Consider the following 21,122-nt stretch of genomic DNA (forward strand, 5'->3'; position numbering starts at 1 on the left):
AAACAAGAAAATGTTTAAAAATGTTTCCCTTTCTTCCTTCTATCCTTCCTTCCTTCTCTCTGTCTTTCCTTTAAAAAAAAAAAAAAAAAAAGATTCTTTATAATATTTGACTCATGTACATCTTTCCATAGTCATACCAGTCACTATGCCTTAAGATCTACACTCCAACCAATATTACCTCTTATTTTTCCTTAAGTTCACCAAAACTCTCTTTCACCTCCAGATCTTTGCACGTGTTATTTTCTCTGCCAGGACAACGCTTCCTCTTTTCTCCTGTCTGCCAGTCATTCTTTAGGTATCAGTGTAATGACACTTTCATAGAAAGTTTTTACTGATCATCTCAAATTTGGCTTGGTTGCTCCTTCTATAGGCTTCAGAGCCCACTGCAAGCACATTTACCACACTTGTCTCACAGTGCATTCTTCACAGCCTATTTTATAATTGTTTATTTACTTACTCAGTGTATCCCAGTAGATTATAAGTGCCTTGAAACCAAGGAGAAAGTGAATCTTGTCCATCAGTATTTCAACAGCTATCATAGTCATTTGTACATAATAGTTGAGTGAATGGGTGAGCAAATACATAAATGAATAAAATATTCTACTCTTCCATCCTAGGGATTGCTAGGGTGTCCCCTTGGGTGACAGTTGCACCCATGCCAGCCCCATGAAATTTTTCTTTTAGGATGGTAATCAAACTGTGGAAGAGAAGCCATAAACATAAATGCAGCAGGGGCCAGGTAACCTGCTCAGTAGGTCTGTGGTAAGCAGAAGAGAGGATTCTCTGTTCAGAGAAGACATCACTGCTCAGTCCTGGCTGATTGCTTTGTGGAAATTAAAGCCCCTTGTTGCTAGTCATTCTGAACTTTTTTAAAAATCAAGAACTCAGATCTTGAGTTAAATCTCCATAATATTTGGCAATGATTTTAAAAGCATGTATACTATACAAAACATTGGCAGGACATTCAACCCTTGGAACACAATTTATGACTCCTCAAAAAGGGTGTAATAGTGAGAACACTTAAATTTTTTTCCTATATCTCTTTTTTTGAATAGAGATAGGCTATGAAAATGATGATATTGATGAGATACAAACAAGATTCAACATTCCAGAACTGTGAGAAAATAAATTTTTGTTTTTTAAGTCATTTGGTTTGAGCTCATTTGTTACAGTAGCCCTTGGAAAATAAGACAACCCCTCCCTCCATTATTAATCTTCACATGTTACCTTCTAAGCCCCTTGATAGTTCTTTTAGGATAATGTGAAAGCGAGCAGTTAAGAATTTGGGTAGAGGGCAGGCCACGGTGGTTCAGCAGGCAAGAATGCTCGCCTGCCATGCCAGAGGACCCGGGTTCGATTCCCGGTGCCTGCCCATGTAAAAGTAAAAAAAAAAAAAAAAAGAATTTGGGTAGAATTTGCCTGTATGTGTACACGGGCATATGTGTGTGGGGGTGCATGTACACATTTTAAGGTGAATAGACAGAGCCCCAGGGAGCCTGTAGTGGAGATTAAAAGGGTCACTGGAATGGTCTAATATTGAGTGATTAATATTAATGTTCCACATAGCATCAGTTTTCTAGTATCTTTCTTCACTACCACTGAAATTCTATTAGATCTGAATGCAGTTCTGGATGAAAACTATCATTTGTTTGTCAGACCTCAAAAAAAATCTCATTTTCTTTCTGCCTACTTTTTAAACAAAGTTCACTCTCGCTTCCAGAATAACAGTTGGTCCGTTCGATTCCCGGTGCCTGCCTACGCAAAACAAACAAACAAACAAAAAAAACATTTGGTCCAATTATTTCTGATATGTCTGGACTTGCTCTCTACTACAAGGCATAAAACAGCAGATAATTTGAGCAAGGTATTTTATGTAATTTTTAAAGGACCTGTAGAATAATTTTGAAAAAATAAAAGAAGAAAATGAAACCTCAGACCAAAGAGAATTAACATAAAATTAAATTTTTAAACAGTTGGATTAAAAAAAAAAACACTCACTGCTAAATGACTATGCTTAGTTGACTTTCATTTCAGAAACCACTGCAATTGATTATTTGAACAGACCTTTAGATAGACGATAGATAGATGATATGATGATGATGATGGACAAACATACTCATAGATTCACCGTTTTATTTTTATCTCTCTGAGCTGACACTAAAGGAAGAGTAGTTATGAGGACCTCTTACTGTTCACTTATTACATAATATTATCCTAATTTTTTGGCTTTAACATTGTAATTATGAGGGTCTATGCTAGACAAATTAAGTAAGATTTGGCTTTGGTGTTTTTCTCCCTTCAAACTAATATTAGATAACATGTATTAAATGCTTAATACTTGCCAGGCAGAGTGCTAAGTGCTTTGCATACATTATTTCATTTTAACCTCAAAGTAACCCTGTAAGGTTGGTACCATAATTTTTTTAACAAGTGAGGAAACTAAAGTTTGTAGAAACTAAAAAAAATTGCTTAAGTTTGCATAACAGTACGTGGCAAAGCCAAAATGCAAAATTTGGCTAACTCCAGCATCTTCACTCTTGCTTTCTCCTCTGCTCTTTGAATAACTTCCCCTTCCTGCCATCTTTCTATCCCCTCTTCCCACCCTTATGCTAGATCCTAGCTGTTCAGAGTAACATGAGGTATGCAAACACTTTTCCGAACAACCTAACTTTAGCAAGTCATCCATGCTATAGAGCTCTTGTCTACCCCCAACTCCAATTAAGACAAAATTTCAGTACTTTGTCCAGGACTTTAACCACAAGGGAGCAGATAATTAAAGTTAACCCAAAGTGAGTTTTTCTGAGCAGCTATTTTATACTCTTGTTCAGTGGGGATGACTTTCAAGGTTAACAATTAAAACAGAAAGTAGAACACTTCTAAAGACTAAATGTCTTACAACAAAGAAAAAGTTGTTGCCACGAAGGAAGTTTCAAAAAGCTACATGGGCTGGTTGGGGGGGCTTTCATTTAATTCACTTCTCATTTTGATGACATAGATCTTTCAAAAAGTGGTCATCTATTTTTCCAATTTGGGGCATATTCCGTACTTCCTGATGTTGCACATAGAAAGTACAGTTTATTGAGTGCATTTTTCTATACTTTAATCTTGTCTTATGATTAAAGTGTAGTTTTATGAATAAGTCAAAGTGTAGTTTTATGAATAAGTCAGTCCATCAAACAACATTGGATTGTACTGCTGTGCACCAAATTAAGTTTTTTTATACACAATACTAGAAAAATGACAAACATGCATAACCATTTTAAGTCTCTAGGTTTCTACTATAATTCTAACTGAGATAAAACCAAACTGACTTTTGCTTCTGAGCATGGTGGAGTAACAAGTACTATTTTTTATCCTCCCTCCATGAACTAGATAACTGGGCAAAATGCATTAACAACAATTTTGGACCTTAGGCAACAGGCAGTTCAGAATAGTCATCCATGAGAAAACAAAGAGGTATGTTATATGATTGGCCCAGCTTACTGCCTACAGTCAGTTTCCAAGCATCAACAGAGGAAGCCCAAAACACAGCCTGGCAGTCTTACTGTGTTATGGAGATACAGATCAGATTTCAGAAAGGTCAGGTTTAATAAAATTTGTGGGGCAGGCTACCAGAGAGAAAGGAGCTCTGGAGAGTTACAGAAAGATTTCTTCAATTCTTAGCTGTGTACTGATCTGAGCATGCTTAAGAACAAATTCCCCAAACACAGGAATAGAACCAATGAGGGGGGCGGGGGTGGAGAGTAAGCCAAATGTTTTTGTTTCCTAGGCTACTTAAAGCAAATAAGTACCATGAAATGGTTTTGCTTGAACAATGGGAATTTACTAGCTCACTGTTCTGAGGCTGAGCAAAGTTTTCACATCAAGACACCATCAAGACAGTTCTTTCTTCCTGATGAGCAGCTGCCAGCAAGCCCTGGCTCCTCTTCCACGTGGCATGGCACATGATGGCATCTGCTGGTCTCTCCCTTCCCTTTCAGGTTTCATGTATTTCAGCTTCTTGCTTTTGTGGTGCTTTCCCTCTCTCTCTCTCTGTATTCCACCTATGAAGGACCCCGATAATAGGATTAAAAGCCATCCTGAATGAAGTGGGTCACACCCTAACTGAAGTAGCCTCATCAAAAGGTCCTACTTACACTGAATTTACATGCACAGGAATGGATTAAATTTAAGAACATGTTTTTCTGGGGTATGTACAGCTTCGAACCACCTGAAGCTCACATGTCTGGGACTACTTCATATTCCCATCATTCAAAGAGGAAAATAAACTTGTAATACCTGGGTCATCAGACAGTATCTCTTTAGGACTAGGGATAAACCATCCCTAGTCTAAAAGAAGCTCTAGACCCCTACTAACAAAGCTTAAACATCTCAGCAGACTATGACGATTAGAGGTGATTTTTTTCAACTGAATGAAGGAACTTATGAAACCCAACAGTTAACATGACACCTCAAGATGAAAGACTAAATGCTTTCCCCATAACATGGAGAACAAAGCATAGAGATGTTCTCTGTCACATCTCCTATTTGACATTGTACCATAGGCATTGCAAGAAAAATAAATAATATGCGCAAAGATATAAAAAGAAAAATGTAAAACTGTCTTTATTCACAGATGACACAATCATGTATGCTGAAAAACCTAAAAATGCTAGAACTAATCAGAGAAATAGCAAATTTACAAAATAAAAATCAAATATACAAAAATCCACAGTATTTTTATGTACAATCAATGAACAGTCAGAAATTGAAATAAAAATACCATTTACAATAGCCTTAATAATAATATGAAATAAGTATAAATTATATATATATATGTATATATATAAGACCAATATACTCATTATAAAATATAACTATGGTAAATTAAGAAGACTGAAATAAAGAGTACTATGCTCATAGATTAGAAGATTCAATTCTCCTTAACTGACCTATAGATTTATATGCCATCCCAATCAAAATCCCAGTACGCATTTTGTAAAAATTGACAAAACTTTTTCCTTAAACATAAAAAAAAATAACTCAATCTCTCAACTTTAATTTCTGTTGGATTCTGAAGGCCTTTAGAAATATTGTTATTGGCATTATTTGAGTAGAAAGAGTGGAAGTTGAAGTCAGAAATATGCTCTATCATTGACTAATTATTTGACTTTATATAATTTATTTCTCTGATCTTCAATCTTTAGGTATTGAATATGTACCTTTTACCCTTCAGATGTTTTTGTAACTGAAATGTAATGATTGAGAACCCAAATTTTCATGAAGACTGGAGAGTAACATAATTGAATGAAGTAAACAGAATGCAAACTGGAGGGTATACCATCAAAAGCAAAGGAAAAGGTAGATTTTATCAATTATTGTCATGAAGCAGTCTTCATGCTGGGAATGAGGGTCCTGCAACACAAGACCACCCAACTTCTCAGGAAATGTAGAGATCCCAATTTTATACAAAATATTTCATCTTTAAATGTTGACAATCAATAAAAAATTATTAAATAAAATTTTTGCTGCATTTCAGTCTGTGAGCCCCAATTTGTTTCCTCTGCTATGAAGTATTGTACAAATGTTGGGTATGATTAATATTCATCAGTATAATAGCTATATCAAGCACACAAGTGGCCCTAAGCCATAGCAGAATTTAACTAATAAATTACTATGGCTATTAAGAGTAAGATCAGATCAATGACTAATGAAAAAGATTGGCATTTGTGCCTAAATTTGATCAATGGGTGCTGTATTCATTTGCTTAATGCTGCCAGAATGCAATACACCAGAAATGGAGTGACTTTAAAAAGGAAATTTCTTAAATTACAAGTTTACAGTTCTAAGGCAATAAAAATGTCCAAACTAAGGCATCCATTTTATATATATATATATATATATATATACATATAAACACGATTTACAATAGTATTTTGAAGTACTGTTGAAAGAAAGGTCAATGTCTGTCACACGGGAAGGCACATAGCTTTCTCCCAGCTCCATTGCTTCCAGCTTCAGATGCCACTGGTTTCCTCTCTCCAACATATGTGGGCCTTCACTTAGCTTCTCCAAGACACAACTCTGGGTTCTGGCTTGCTTAGCATCTCATGGGAAGGCACATGGTGATGTCTCCGCTCTCTGTCAGCACTCCAAGCATTCCAAATGTCTGTGTCTCTGTTGGCTCTGAAGCAAATGAGTTTTCTCCAAATGTCTTCCATCTTAAAGGACTCCATTTCCTGAGAAGTTGGGGGAGTCACATCACCATCCAATCAAAAGGCCACACCCACAATTGGGCATGTCACATCTCCATGGAGTAATTAATCAAAAGTTCCTGTCTACAATTGAGTGGTCAATCTCCATGGAAACAATCTAATCAAAGGTTTCCACCTTACAATATAGAATCAAGATTAAAGGACACGGCTTTTCTGGGGTACACAACACTTTCAAATCAGCATAGGTGGTATTTGGAAGAAAATTAGATTGGTTTCTAATTGCCAAGATATTTCGTTATTAGACATACAGATAAATATTTGAGTCTGACTTTGAATGGTTAAACAAATTCTAGATGAAACAATTGTTATGGGGGGGATGAAGTTCTACCCTTGCTTAAATAAATTACTACACTGAAATATAGTCATATGTACACGTCCAGTTACGATAGACAAACTTCTTTTGCCCAGGGTTAAGAAAATCACTGATTTTCAGACTCTTCTCTTTGTGTTTGTTAAGTACAGACATCTCAGTTACATATCATAGACTTCTTTTCTATTATTTTCAGCCCTCTATGATGATGTCTTACTGATGATTGCATGTAAATTTTCTCTCTTATGGTATAATCTTTAAATAGTATCATATCCTACTCATACTCCAGCTGCTAGTATGTTTTTAAATAATTCTTTTTAATAAAAAGTTAACATAAATGCTGACTAAATAAGTTAAGAAAAATAAGTTTAAAAAGCAAAATCTATTAATCCATTCGTTCAGATTATCATTTGATGACTAGCAAATCAGTACTTGCTGTGTACAACGCAATTGGTCAACCCTTTGCTTCCTACAGTCTCCATATGAAGTAAAGAGAGTGAGACAGAAAGGAGGAGAAAGACCAAGAGGAAGAGGAGGAGGAGGAGGAGGAGGAGAGCCAAGTTTCCTCCAGTGAAAAAATGGCTCTTTAGTGAGCTGTATTTAGTAAGCAAGCCAGGGGAAGATTTCAACTCGAACATAACCTAGCACATGAATTGAGCATAGAAGCTACAATCTTTTACTATTACCATTAGATTTTTTTTAACCTCATTGAAATGAATATAGAATCACTAAAAGAAGATTGTTGAAAAGGGAGAGGAGATTACTTTATCATCACAGAAGAAACAGGAACTTTCTTTTCCTACCCACTTTCTGCAGGAAGGAGTTTTTTTACTAACTCTGAAGAGCTTCAAGGACTGAATTTCAACTTAAGTCAAAAATATCAAGTAATAGAGAGCTACCAGTTTCTTAAAAGAAAAAAAAATTATACCTATCAAGAGACTCTTTTTACTGCAGTTGCTTGAAGTGGTAAATGGCACCCATGCAGGAGCATAGCACCAGAATGGTTTACAGTCCATCTACTACTTCAAATTTCAACAGGTAGCATTTCCCCAAGCCTTCCATTTGTGGTCAGGTATTCATTAGCCACCCTCAGCCCCTGCTATGCTCACCTCTTCCCTTTGCAGGACTGGGAATTTATGAGGGCCAAGGTGGGGAAATAGGAAAAGGGATGAAGCAGAAAATGCTAAGACAGTTTACTATCAAACTTAAAATGAAAAACTTTCAGGACAGAGAAGCAAGGGCAAGAGAAAGAAAAAAAAAGCAGAGTCCTCCAAAGATGTTCTGGAATTTTAATCCTGGGTTTTGAAAAAAGAAGACGTATTAAGTATTTGTTGGTTATAGGATCCAAATGGCAAGAAGTGTCTCTCTCCCAAATTCTTTAAAATGTTTGTAAAAAAATTCCTCATGCAAAAACATTTAAAAAATTTGTACATTGTACATTTCACTATTGTTATACACTCTAGGCATTCCTAGATTATACCATCTCGATCTTTAACATCTATCTTTCTGATTTCATTTATGTCCCCAGCCCTCCTCCCTCTAGCATTCTCACATGCAGCTTCATTCAGTGTTTTAACATAATTACATTACAGTTAGGTAGTATTGTGCTGTCCATTTCTGAGTTTTTATATCCAGTCCTGTTGCACAGTCTGTATCCCTTCAGCTCCATTCACCCAGTATCTTACCCTATTTCTATCTCCTGATGGTCTCTGTTACCAATGACATATTCCAAGTTTATTCACTAATGTCGGTTCATATCAGTGAGAGCATACAGTATTTGTCCTTTAGTTTTTGGCTAGTCTCACTCAGCATAATGTTCTCTAGGTCCATCCATGTTGTTACATACTTCATAAGTTTATTCTGTCTTAGAGCTGCATAATATTCCATCATACGTATATGCCACAGTTTGTTTAGCCACTCGTCTGTTGATGGACATTTTGGCTGTTTCCTTCTCCTTGCAATTGTAAATAATGCTGCTATAAACATTGGTGTGCAAATGTCTGTTTGTGTCTTTGCCCTTAAGTCCTCTGAGTAGATACCTAGCAATGGTATTGCTGGGTCATATGGCAATTCTATATTCAGCTTTTTGAGGAACCGCCAAATTGCCTTCCACAGTGGTTGCACCATTTGACATTCCCACCAACAGTGGATAAGTGTGCCTCTTTCTCCACATCCTCTCCAGCACTTGTCATTTTCTGTTTTGTTGATAATGGCCATTCTGGTGGGTGTGAGATGACATCTCATTGTGGTTTTGATTTGCATTTCTCTAATGGCCAGGGACATTGAGCAGCTCTTCATGTGCCTTTTGGCCATTTGTATTTCCTCTTCTGAGAAGTGTCTGTTCAAGTCTTTTTCCCATTTTGTAATTGGATTGGCTGTCTTTTTGTTGTTGAGTTGAACAATCTCTTTATAAATTCTGGATACTAGACCTTTATCTGATATGTCGTTGCCAAATATTGTCTCCCATTGTGTAGGCTGTCTTTTTACTTTCTTGATGAAGTTCTTTGATGCACAATTATGTGCTTGACACAACATAAGGGAAGGTTTTAGTTGGTCTGGAAATATTAGCCTTTGAGAAGATCTCTAAATCAGCTTATCCAAGTTTCTCATTTATAGGTGTGAAAACTGAGACTCTTTGAAGTAAAATGAATTTCCCAAGATAACACAAGACTTAATATTTGAGCCAGGACTAAAAACCTCATTTTATGATGCCTGATCTTCAGTTCTTCTCCAATGCCATCATAACCATAATAATAAGCAAGTGTTTAGCAGCCATGAGATGCTGATATAAGTTAAATGAAAGAAAAATTGGTCTCAGGACAAAAAACTTTACTGAGGAATAAAGAAGGCATTGATGTTCTTGCTTCTTTAAAAACGCTATTTCAAATTCAACTAGAATCATACAGCTAGAGATACGTGTACCACAACCCTCAAATAAAGAAAGGATCACAATGTTTTGCTACTTTCAGAGAACACATTTTCCTCTGTGTGTCTCACAATGCAGAAGGAATTTGAAGATTGTTTATATTTCTGAGGATAGAAAAGGAACCCAGCTACCCGAGGCTGCCTTCTTTGTTCTGCCTCTAGCATGATTTTATTAACTCTTCTGCACACTATCAATGACCTCTGAGTAATGCATTCTCAGAAGTTTATCTTCCACAGACTCAGAACAGAAGAGTTTTGCTGAAATGATTTTACACACAATACTTTATGAAGATTCAGCTTCAACTAGCCTTTATTGAACATCTAACAAAATGCCAAGCACTGTGTTAGATGCTTTTATATGTATTAGCTCATTTTATTTTCCAAGCCTCTGAAAGCACTCTGTCATATATTTTGCCAAATTAGAAAGCCATAATCATGAGTTCTGCCTCTTAATGTATTTTCTTTACTGGTCTCCCTGGATCCTTTCAATCTTGAATTACCAGAACTAATAGGTCTAAAGCTCCCTTAATTCTTTTTTGTTTGGCAGATCATTTCTTTGAAATGGAGAAAATGCAGAGAAGCACATATAAACCAAATGACATAAGAAGAAAAAGATCATTTGGAACTCTTACCAACTGTGGAGACTTGTGAAAATTGCTTTTGGCCTTACTTTTCTTATCCATAAAGTTGACTGAATTTCTCTTCCTGCTTCATAGGTAGGCTGTGAAGCTCTAACATGATCATAGTAATAGCCCACTATTCAAATGCATGGTATAACATATTCTCATTAGAAAAAGTAGATGGATCTAATCATCATCACCAGTTTTGATAAATCTAGAAAATTCTCTATACATCCCACAGCAGAAATCATAATTTGATCAAATGCTAGCCATTAAAGTTGAAAGTGGATCTTACTGCTAAATTTCATTTGCTAATCATTAATGATCTTAAAAAGTTGTCTCTATAGAGCAACAGAGTTTTAAAATGGCCTAATTTCACCACTTAGGACTTTTATGTGAGCATAATTTAAGTAGACTTTTATTGTGCTTGAGTCATTATATAATTTGGGGGTCTATAAGAGGAAATACTATCAAAATCGTCAAAAATGCACGCTGAACTACAGAACACACTTCAAGGAGCAAGAAATTCCATTCAGAGCTAGACCATTTCTCTCAATTTTTCCCCATGGCTTTTAAAATCATGCTCTTGAGAACTAATAATCACATTCTTTGTGCTTATAAGAGAAAGTGCCTGGTTGAATACATGCTTGGGCATGTTGAATTTGGTTCTTTGAGAACTCATTACGCTATTTTCGTACTTAAATGTGCACTGTGTATTTTATGTATGTAAAATATTTACCATTTCACCGTCACTGATAAATGATTTAATAGAAACATCAAAGGAGCTTGATAAAACATGGAGAAACATATTGATTGATAGGGAATTAATAAAGTTGAGGGGTTTTTTTTTCCCTGGTTGCATTGCTTTCCTCTCGCAGACTTTGAGAAGTCTTCACCATTCTCACCCAAGCTAGCTTCCTTATCTGGAATATTCACTTGTAATCTGCATTAATTCAGGTTGTCTGTTAACCATAGTTATAGACCCCCAAATATATATAATGACTCAAGCACAATAAAAGTCTACTTAAATTATACTCACATAAAAGTCCTAAGTGGTGAGCATACCAGCGGAGCTACTCTTTTTCACACAGCTATCAGGGTCTCAGACTGACAAAGGCTCCACGACCTTCAGCACACATCTTTCAAGGTCATCCTCCACTCCAGATTGCTGGAATGAGGAAGCGAGGAAAGAGCACACATGGAAGGTTTTTGTAGGCCTGGCACAGAAGCTGAGCCTAGCACTTCACTGACATTTCATCAACCAGAGCTCAGTCACTGGCCACCCTAACTGCTGGGAAAAGCAATCTACCTCTGTGCCTAGGAAAAGAGGAAATAAATAGATTTTGGTGCTCAGATAGCAGTCTATGCCACAATGTTGACTCCTGAATATTTATACGAAGTTATACAAATTAAAGTTTTTATGAATAGACTGAAGCCATTTTATTTTATGCTCTGTGGGTGCCCTATGTCATCAATAAGTATTTATTAAACATCCACTGAATAAGTTTTCTGTGCAAGCAATGATTTTGTGTACAGATATATAGCCCAGACTCAGCGGAGAAAAGTTAAATCCGAGACATCAGGTTCATATTTTAGTGAACCAGGAGTAGTAAAAAGCAATGATTCCACCTTCATTTTATGTTTTCAGTTCAAAAGCACTTTCCATATAAACAGACTTTAAAAACGAAAAAGATCCCTATGAGATTCATACAAAAATGAAATCTTTGTATCCTACATGAAGGACTCAGCCAGGGCATTTTGAAGGAACCAAGTAAAGTGATTTTGTGTTAAGAGAGCAAAGATTGAAGAAGAGGTCACCATACTTGGTTAATTCAGGAATCCTTTCTTGTCCTACAATTTTTAGCTTATAGATATCTTGAATGCGAGGAGACAGTATGATTTAAAGAGAGAACTGAACTAGAGATTAAGAATCTGGAGTTTTGGTTCTGCTCCGCATTAAATTAGCTAAGTGATCTTGGGTGAGTCACTTAACCCCTCTGGGTTCTAAAATCAGAAGCCCAATGAAAAAGCCATTGATGAACTTCTCTGTTTGGAGTGAGGGGTGGGAGCTGAGCCCTTTGACCTACTTGTCTTAGGCCTTCTTCCCATGGATGGGTGGGATGGCACCCTCGCTAGAGGAGCAAGCGGTAAGGTCCTTGACAAAATGGCGGTGTGACTGGGCCCACTTCATTTCAGTAGTCAGTGAGTTTTCAGTTTTACCGGCAGAGAAAAGGATCAGTTTGCTGAGGATGAAACAAAAATAAAACGAAGGGTTGCGGTTCTTACAGGCCGGAGCAGGCCAGCAGCTGATTTAGCTATCATCTGAAAAGCAGCAACCATCCTGGTGGCAGAATTCAGATCATTTAGTGAGAAAGTCCTGGTTTGTCCTGGAAATCAGTGCTGGGTATGGTGAATGCAGTGCTGAATTAGACACCCTTGAAAGAGTGGAGGGTAGGAGAGACCTAGTGTGGATCAGGAGTATAGACTCACAGATACATTGACAATAATTTTTTATATCTTCTTGTTCTTTGCCTAATGCAGACAAAGGTCTAGGCAAAAGGTCAAAGCCAGGTAAATGTAACAGATGCAGGGCTTCTTAAATTAGAAATTCCCACGGTTAGGGTGGAAGTAGCCGACTGAGTAGAAGTGCAATAAACAGCACATCAGAATATATTTTTGGCAATTTGACTTCTCTAAGCCCTAAACCAGGTTTTAAATTTTCTTCCTTAAAATAACATTTTAAAACTGTGTATGTAAAGAGATTCAACTATATTTTATGATTGTGGCCCTTCTCTTACTGGATAAGATTGTTACCAGACAAAAGCCATGGATTTTTTTGCCCAATGTGCTCAATAATCAATTCCTGAGACACCCAGGTTTCAAAGAGAGAAAGAGTTTATTGCTAGATGCGTAGTAGGACAGCAGATGGCTCAGGGGCCCAAAATCTGTCTCCCTGAACTGCAGTAATTCTGATAGTTTTATTAGAGAAAAAGACGGGCAGGTTTAGGATAATGGGCACAGTGGCCCCAGATGATGTAATTAGAGGTGATCTAATTATTGAGCATGCGCAGATTGATTCCATGCTTAGTCACAGAACAAATGAGAGAAAATGGCAGAATGAGGTCTAGATGACTTGTAGGTTGAAGTCTAAGCTACTGCACATGTCAGGTGGGCCCACTTTGGTTAGATCCAGTCTCGGTTATCAAAATAACTTCAGATTTCGGGTGGGTTAATTCTGGGCTGACCCAAGACCCTTCATTAATGAACACTAGGAGTGTCTTTAGTGATTACAAAACTCTAAAGGTGGAAAACTGAATAAGTGGGTATAAGTGAAGGTTAGTCACAAGATTTCTGCAACCACAAGGGGCAGACGATAAGGGTTGTACATCATCATCAGAGAACAAGGCAGCTGGATTACAATTATAAAGATCAGGAATTTCCCTCTGTCCAATATACCAGAAAGCAAAAAGGAATATCTATTTTATGATTCAATAACCAAAATCACCCCTTAAATCCTAATTTCTTGATTCCAAGACTAAAGGCTAGATGTACATTATCTCATTTGATCCTCATAATAATCCTTTGGTGTGGGAACTATTCTTAGCCCCATTTTGAAGATTGACAAAGTTAAGTGATTTCTTAAGAGTCACATAGCTAGTCAGTGACTTTAAATCCACATACTCTGACGCCAAAGCCAGCGATTTGCTGTTTCCACGGTAAAAATCATTAATCTTGCTGATACCTTTTTGGATGACACAGCTCAATAAAATAAATGTTTTATAAATGATACATAAATTTGATTGCTGAGTGTTTTATGCTATCCTAAACTCTATGGGAAGATACCAGTTATTGTGAGAATGTTATCATCACCCTTGAGAAACCATTTAGAGAACCCAATATTTTAGAGTTGGAAGAAGTCTTGAAAAATTCAGTCATCTAAATCCCTGGCTCTTTCTGCTAGGGAATGTTGTTCTAGGCTTGCTCAATTTTTGCTTATCTATTCCAAAAATATCAACTAAGTTTAAATATTTTATTTGTTCAGTAAGTAAGCATAAAAATACTTTATACGCTTATTGTGAACATCTTAGAAAAAGCTACAAGAAAATACATAGAAAATATCACCCACTATTTCTCTACTCACAGTCATTACTGTTAACTCTTCAGATAGATAATAGACACGAGAGAGAATGTCCTGTTTATTCCCAGGTCTTGATAAAAGAGACACAGTGTGCAATCTCTGGGCTTAGAGAATAGGAATTTATGCGTAGCTCTGTTAGAGACTTCTTAGAAACATGTGAAATCACTGTCCTTCCTTTCATTTCATCTCAAGCAGCTGAGAAATGGAAAAGATGCAGGCCTTGTAGGAATTTCTAAGGAACTTGTGAAGTGAGCTTGAGGGCAGATACATTTTATTAGTTTTCTGAGCATCTTCAAAAAGGCAATAAGATAAATGGTGTAACTACCATGGAATCTGAAACTGACTCTGCCAGAGTCTTTCACATATGCAGGTGAGGTTCAGCCCCAGAAAATGATGATGCCCTTCTCAGAACATCATGCGACAGTGATATCGACAAGGACGTCACTTCAAGTAGGAACATTTTTACTCTCAGGAAATATGCGTGCGTTATCTGGTAGATCCGAACCCCTAAATAGGACCAATAGTTCATACAGTATTTAGAGAAATCACATTTTCCAATTTTTACTTTAATATTTTTGGCTTTCTGCTACCAGTAGACAAAAGGTATAAAAGGTAGCAAGCCTTGAATATTTATGAAAAAATCAAAGACCAAATAAATTATATTACATATTAGTTCATTTTTCTGTAACTCTGGAAAGGAACATAATGTTTGCTCTGAAGTGAATGCATCTGTGATCAGCTCCTGGAACACCAATATCTTCTAGAGGAAGAGTCGGGAGCCCCTGGACCATGGCGGACGAGAACTGTCCTAAGCCTTGTTAGTTTGAGAGCACTTTTGGCTATGAAAGCCTTTGTGCTTGGAAATTGTTTATTTTGAAAACACAGTTTTATAACTAATGCATATTTATTGAAAATTTTTAGGAAATTAATTAAAGGTATCATAGTACCGCTACCCAGACATGCTGTCAATACTTTGGAAAAATTGCATTCATCAGCTGTGTATTCGGTTTATCCTCTGACCCTCTTTCTAAAGGAGTCTTCCCAACTCTTGGTGCAGAGAATCTCAATCCAGGCCACACTCTGCCACAGACTCTTTCTGAACCCAATAAAATGCTGCTATTTCTTGAGAGAGAAATCTACATTATAGTCTAGCAATTACAGAACTTTTCATCTGAATATATTTTTACGTGACATTAGAACCTCAGTTTTCTCAAGAAGGAAGAATATAAATGTCTGTGTTATAATCAGTGCCAGACAGCCAACCCCTGTGGAGAGGTTTCTGTCCTGTATGATGGGTGCGACACCCAACTTCATTTTAGGTCATCTCCCCCACACACACCTCTCTGCCAAAAAACAACAGTAAATAGCCACTTCAAACAAACTTAGCTGGAAAATGAGAAGTTTTTGAGAGCTGAACTCCTAACCCCAAAGTCAAAAAATTGGGAATGATGTACTTAGCACAAAATGTAAGAACATATCAATAATAATTTTTAATTGGTGTTATTTATGGGAGTGGGAGAAAAGGAAAAAGAGAGAATCTGGTTTGTTTTCTGACCCACTGTTCTTTATACATTTTTCTGTATTTACTCATAGAATAAATATTTTAAGGATTTGAACATTAGTCGTGATTCTCCCCATCCCTTCGAGTCTTGGGACCACACACACAAGAAAATAAAGAATGAGTTGGAATGAAGCAGCTCTTTACTATGAACCCCAACCTAAACGAGTCTAGAAATATAACATGTGCAAAGCTTCAGTTTAGGCCTGATCAAAGACATACTGACATTACTAAAGAAGAAGACTTCATTGTTTCTCCGTAAGGCCACTTTTTAAGGTATTTTTTAAAAGGGTGGTAACAAAATTCCAAGGAGCACCATTTAATTAGCACATTATGACAGAGAAAGGTTGCATGGTCACCAGTGGCTCCCTTTCTACCCCACAGGTACAACCAGCCAAAAGAACATGCCACACTGTGGTTTCGTAGTCTATATAAAATTGTGAAAGAGCCATTTTCCGACTAGTGTTCAACTGTGGATTCTTTCACTCAGTTCTATACTTTCAGGCAAGTTTCTTAACATCTCTGTGTCTCTTTCCTTATTGTAAAATGGATTATAACATTTCTCTCAGTATTGTTTTAAGAACTAGAGGAAAGGCATTTTTAGGTACATCAGTCAATGTCCAACCAGGAAAAGAGAAGCCTTGGTACATATTCCAGTTAGAAAGAACTTTAACGCAAGGAGTTGGTTGTAATGATGTAAAAGTTTGGAAGGGTCAAGAAGCTGCTACCACTCCTGAGCTAGAGCCCAACCACACTTGCTGCTGATCTGGAAGTGCTGCTGCTGCCACCTCCTGCCACCTCCTGCCACCGCTGCAGCAGATTCCAGCCCAGGAGCCTGCTCTGCCATGGAGAAGTCCACACTTCTTCTCGCTGTTGCTGGGAAAGGTGCTGCCACTTCTGCTGTTGGAACTGCTCTGCTGCCACTTAGCAAAATCCCAGACACTTACATCCCCACTGGGGAGCTGGCTCTGCCACTGTGGCTGCCTCTGCCTGTGGTGTCTCCAAGAAGCAGGGGGAGAATGGCTTCCTCTTTCCTCCTATCCACCAATCTCCTACTAATATGACATGCTGAACCATCTACAAACCAGGTCTTAGTTTTTCTTCTTCTACCAGTTGATCAGAGGAAGCAATCCAGGAGCTGTTTTTCTAAGCGAATACTTATTTGCAGAGGATGGCATTGCTTTGAGAGATGGTGCAATTATAGTGGAAGTAGGAGTTGTGGAGCCACCAACTCATGCAACTTGTGTTTTCAGGACCTAATAAAGGCTAAGTTCATATACCTGCTTCCATGCAATGACCAAAAACTGCTGGCCATATCCATCTTTATGGTGTGGATTAGATAACATCAGTTCATTATGAGCAGTGCATGATGATCAAGCATCAATCTTTATTAGATTTCAAAAGCAAACAAAGAGCTGTTTCTCAAAGGGGCAGTGGTTTAGTGCAGAAAAGGTATGGTTTTTTCCTCCAAAACCATCAGTGTCAGCTCTGGAATTTTATTTGAATACGTCAGAAATTCAATAGAACCTTCCAATCTGTCACAGACACTTCAATAACCATGAGATCTACTGAGCATAAAACCCAGTAGCAAAGCTCTCTGCTCCACTCAGTTTGGGTAGCATTACAGGTTACTTTGTAAATCAAAGAGCCACACTGAAATACGGCATTATTTGCCTCAAATCCACAAAAGATTGTATCTTTCACAGTGGTGAGGAGTTCAAAGTGAAGCCATCTGTCTTTCTACTTTGGAAGAGCTTTCCCAGAACAATAGATTCCTAAAACTTTACCAAGGTACCAGACCACTGAATTCCTGTGAAGTTTATCTTCCACCCTCTCACAAAGAATATGATTTGTTAATGCAGTAGTTCTCAAACTTTAGTGTTCAACAAAATAGCTCCCAGGGCTTGTTAAAATGCAGATTGCTCTCCAACCTGAGTTGATGAATCAGTAAGTTTTAGGAAATTGGGGCTGGAAATTTTTCAACAAGTTCCAAGTTGATGTTAATGCTGCTGGTTTACAGATCACACTCTGTGATCCACTGTTCTAAGCGATCTGGAGTAATTGCTAGTTCCTCATCACTGAGGTTAAGCAGCCTGCTAACCTCTTGTTGGTGCCTTAATTTGGACATTTTTATAGACTTGCTTTAATTGGGACATTTTCACAGCCTTAAGACTGTAAAATTGTAACTTAATAAAATCCCTCTTTTAAAAGCCATATTGTTTCTGGTATATGGCATTCTGGCAGCTAGCAGCTAGAACAGAGCCCTCTGCCCTGTGTTTCTCTTCCCTTGGCTGATTTTAACATGCATTTTTCCCTGTTATAAATTGTAACCATGGTTATAATAGTTTGCATTAAGTTCTGTGAGCCCTTCTAGTGAATTACACAACTTCAGCATTGCTTTGGGAGCTCCCTAAACTGCAAGTTGTGTCTGAGGTCAGGGAAGTCTTGTGGAGACTGTTCTCTCTAACTGTACAGTGAGTGAAACTTTTTGCGATGAGAAGTTTCAAGGTCTTCCACTTGGTCCTATCTATAAAAATAACCCTCAATTCACAGGTCAACAATATATGCCATTTCTTCTACGTTTTTGGGAACTGTGAACATAATAGCGTGGGTCCATTGACCTACTGGGTCCACCATAAGACATAATCAGACCAAAACTACATATACTTTTATGGTGACCCCACCGTATATTGGATATTGTCAGAGATCAATCAGTTCGGAGCCAGTCTCTTGATCCTCTAAAGGTCTGAGTATTTTCCTTTTCTCAGTACACACTCATCCTGCTAAATGAATTCAGATCCCTTTGGGAAAAAAAATTGAAGATGACTTACAAGTATTTACTTATTACATTGTCCCAGGGACCTTCGTCCAGTATATCTGACCTTCCTTTCATTCAAATGTGTCCAGGTCTTTGAACTACCTGTCTGGAAACTGGGTAAGAATACATGTCTCTCCTCTATGCTGATGCACGTAAAATATTTTTCCCCAGCCTTAGAGTTTTCCTAGTTATATAATAATTTTTAGTAAGTTCTTTATACCTAAGAACTTTGTGAAAAATTAACCAATACTAAAAATCTCTGCAAGATGAAGCTGTAGCACTGCTGACCATTACATAAACTGCACACAAATTAAACACTGCCACATGCCTGTGTCTGTCATTTTGCACCCCATTATCACCATGGAAATAGGGAGACCATTATTTTCAGTCTTCCTTGGGCTACCCACTTAGAAGTTATTACAACACATATCCTTTCCATACATGTGTGTAGATAATGTGAAAAAGATGCTTTCAACTTTCCCACCGACCCCTTAAAAGAAAAATTTTTCCTACATCTGGGCTTTTTAGCTAATAAAGAGATTGCTGAAATGTGATAAAATACAGTTTAGAAAATCACACATCTTATAACGCCCATTTGTTAAAAAAATTAATAAAAATAGAAATGGAATCTAGACTGCCCCCGGAAGTGACACAGGAAGGGACATACATGCAGGCTTGCTCTGTGGGCTAGAGGGCAAGGGGCAGAGGCTGACAAGGGGAAGAGAAGGAGGTTCTATCCCAGACTGGTCATATTTAGAAGATACTTCATACTATAATTGTAGTCCTGTGTCTGCATTTTATTCCTCACTACTCTCTTTATAGTTGACGATGTTAAGTGCTTTTTGAAATATCTCCACTTCCTAAGTGTTTTGAAAGTGCCTAACATATGTTTAAAGTAGAGGTAGTAAAACAGCACATTTTGTTAACTATCTTTTTATTTAATTCCATATGAAATATTGTGGGATTTCAAAAATTATAACAAAGGATCTGTTACAAAGCTCAACCTCAACAACAGGATGCTATAAGGAGTATGGGATTTTTTTTTGGAAGAAGCGAGAATGCTTACATTATCGACTGTGGTGGTGAATGCATAACTATGTGATTATACCAAGGGCCATTGGTTGTACACTTAGGATGGATTGTATGATGTGTGAACAAAACTGGCAAAAAAGGTTAAAGGAGGAGTAATTTAAAATACTCTCAGGAGCAAAGTCACACAGATTAAAAGGAGTGTTGGTGTTTAATGCTAATAACAGCTAATATTCAGCTAATATTAATGCTAATAATATTAATGCTAATTACAGTGCCAAGTCAGGCACTGTAAGTACCTTACGTGAGTCATTGACTCCTCACGGCAGCTGTTACTGTCCCCACCTTACAGAAGAAATGAGGATTTGCTTGAGACCTATGGTTTTCAACCATAATGTTTCTGAGCAGATATGTGTATTTTTTGTCTGTGACAAATACACATAACATTGAAACTATCATTTAAATAACTTTAAATTGTACCACTCAGTACATGAAATACATTCATAGTGTTGTGCAATCATCACCACACTCTAGTTCCAGAATATTTTCATGACCCCCCAGATGAAAACCCCATAACCATGAGCAGTCACACCCTTTTATCGCCCTCCCTGCAGCCCCTGGCAATGACTAGTATTCTGTCTTTACAGAGTTGTCGATTCTGCCTATTTCATATAAATTGATGATAAGATATGTGGTCTTTTGTGGCTGTCTTCTCTCACTTAGCATTATGGTTTCAAGGGTCAGCCACATTGCAGTATGCATTAATACTTCATACGTTTCCATGGTTAAATAATACTCTATTCTATGGATATTCCACGTTTTGTGTATTCATTCATCTGCTCATGAACAGGTATGTGTATTTTGAGAAATAGTATTTATCCTGAAGAAATCTGTGGGATTTTAGGCATAACATCAAGCTGAAGGGAATGAGACTTGGGAGCAGTTAATTCTCAGCACTTTTAAGTAACTGTTTCAAAATCATTCACCCTGTGGGAGTTATAACAATGCAGGGGGGAATGGGCACATGCTCCCACAGATATAAATGCTTCCCAAGCCGCTGCGGCATGACGGGAAGTTAGCATAAGAGGGCCTTTGGTAGTGACTGGAATTTAATCGTACATTACCAGGGTCGCCCCATTTCACTGAAGACTGGAATGTGAAGAGAGAATAACTAGTCCCCTGCACACAGGTTGTTTGTGCAAATGTAATAGAATGAGGAAAGCAGCTGGCCACATGTAAAGTCTAATCCCCGATTCAGCCCGGCCACTGTGGAGTGTGTGAAGGGGATGTCCTGGGTTCTCCATAACATGCACACACCGAGTTAATTATGTGACTTCCCACAATAATTCTTGCTGGCTTTCTGGAAGGCTGTTATTGAGTCTCATTTGAGAGCATGTGCATGGCCCAAGTCGACTTTGTGAGGCCAAGTACCGTGTAGTTTAGAACAGGGGCGGTCGTGTCAGCTGGGCC

General features: G+C 37.6%; 1 long non-coding RNA gene across 1 annotated transcript in view; it reads right to left on the reverse strand.

Moving 5' to 3' along the window:
- Positions 1–279: 279 nt before the first annotated feature.
- LOC143681080 (uncharacterized) overlaps positions 280–21,122 on the reverse strand; it is a 109,817-nt gene continuing 88,974 nt past the window's right edge. Inside the window, exon 3 of the long non-coding RNA XR_013174350.1 lies at positions 280–4,043. This is a non-coding gene — a long non-coding RNA (uncharacterized LOC143681080). The remainder of the gene's footprint in view (positions 4,044–21,122) is intronic.

Source organism: Tamandua tetradactyla, chromosome 4 (genome assembly GCF_023851605.1).
Source record: "Tamandua tetradactyla isolate mTamTet1 chromosome 4, mTamTet1.pri, whole genome shotgun sequence".
NCBI lineage: Eukaryota > Metazoa > Chordata > Mammalia > Pilosa > Myrmecophagidae > Tamandua > Tamandua tetradactyla.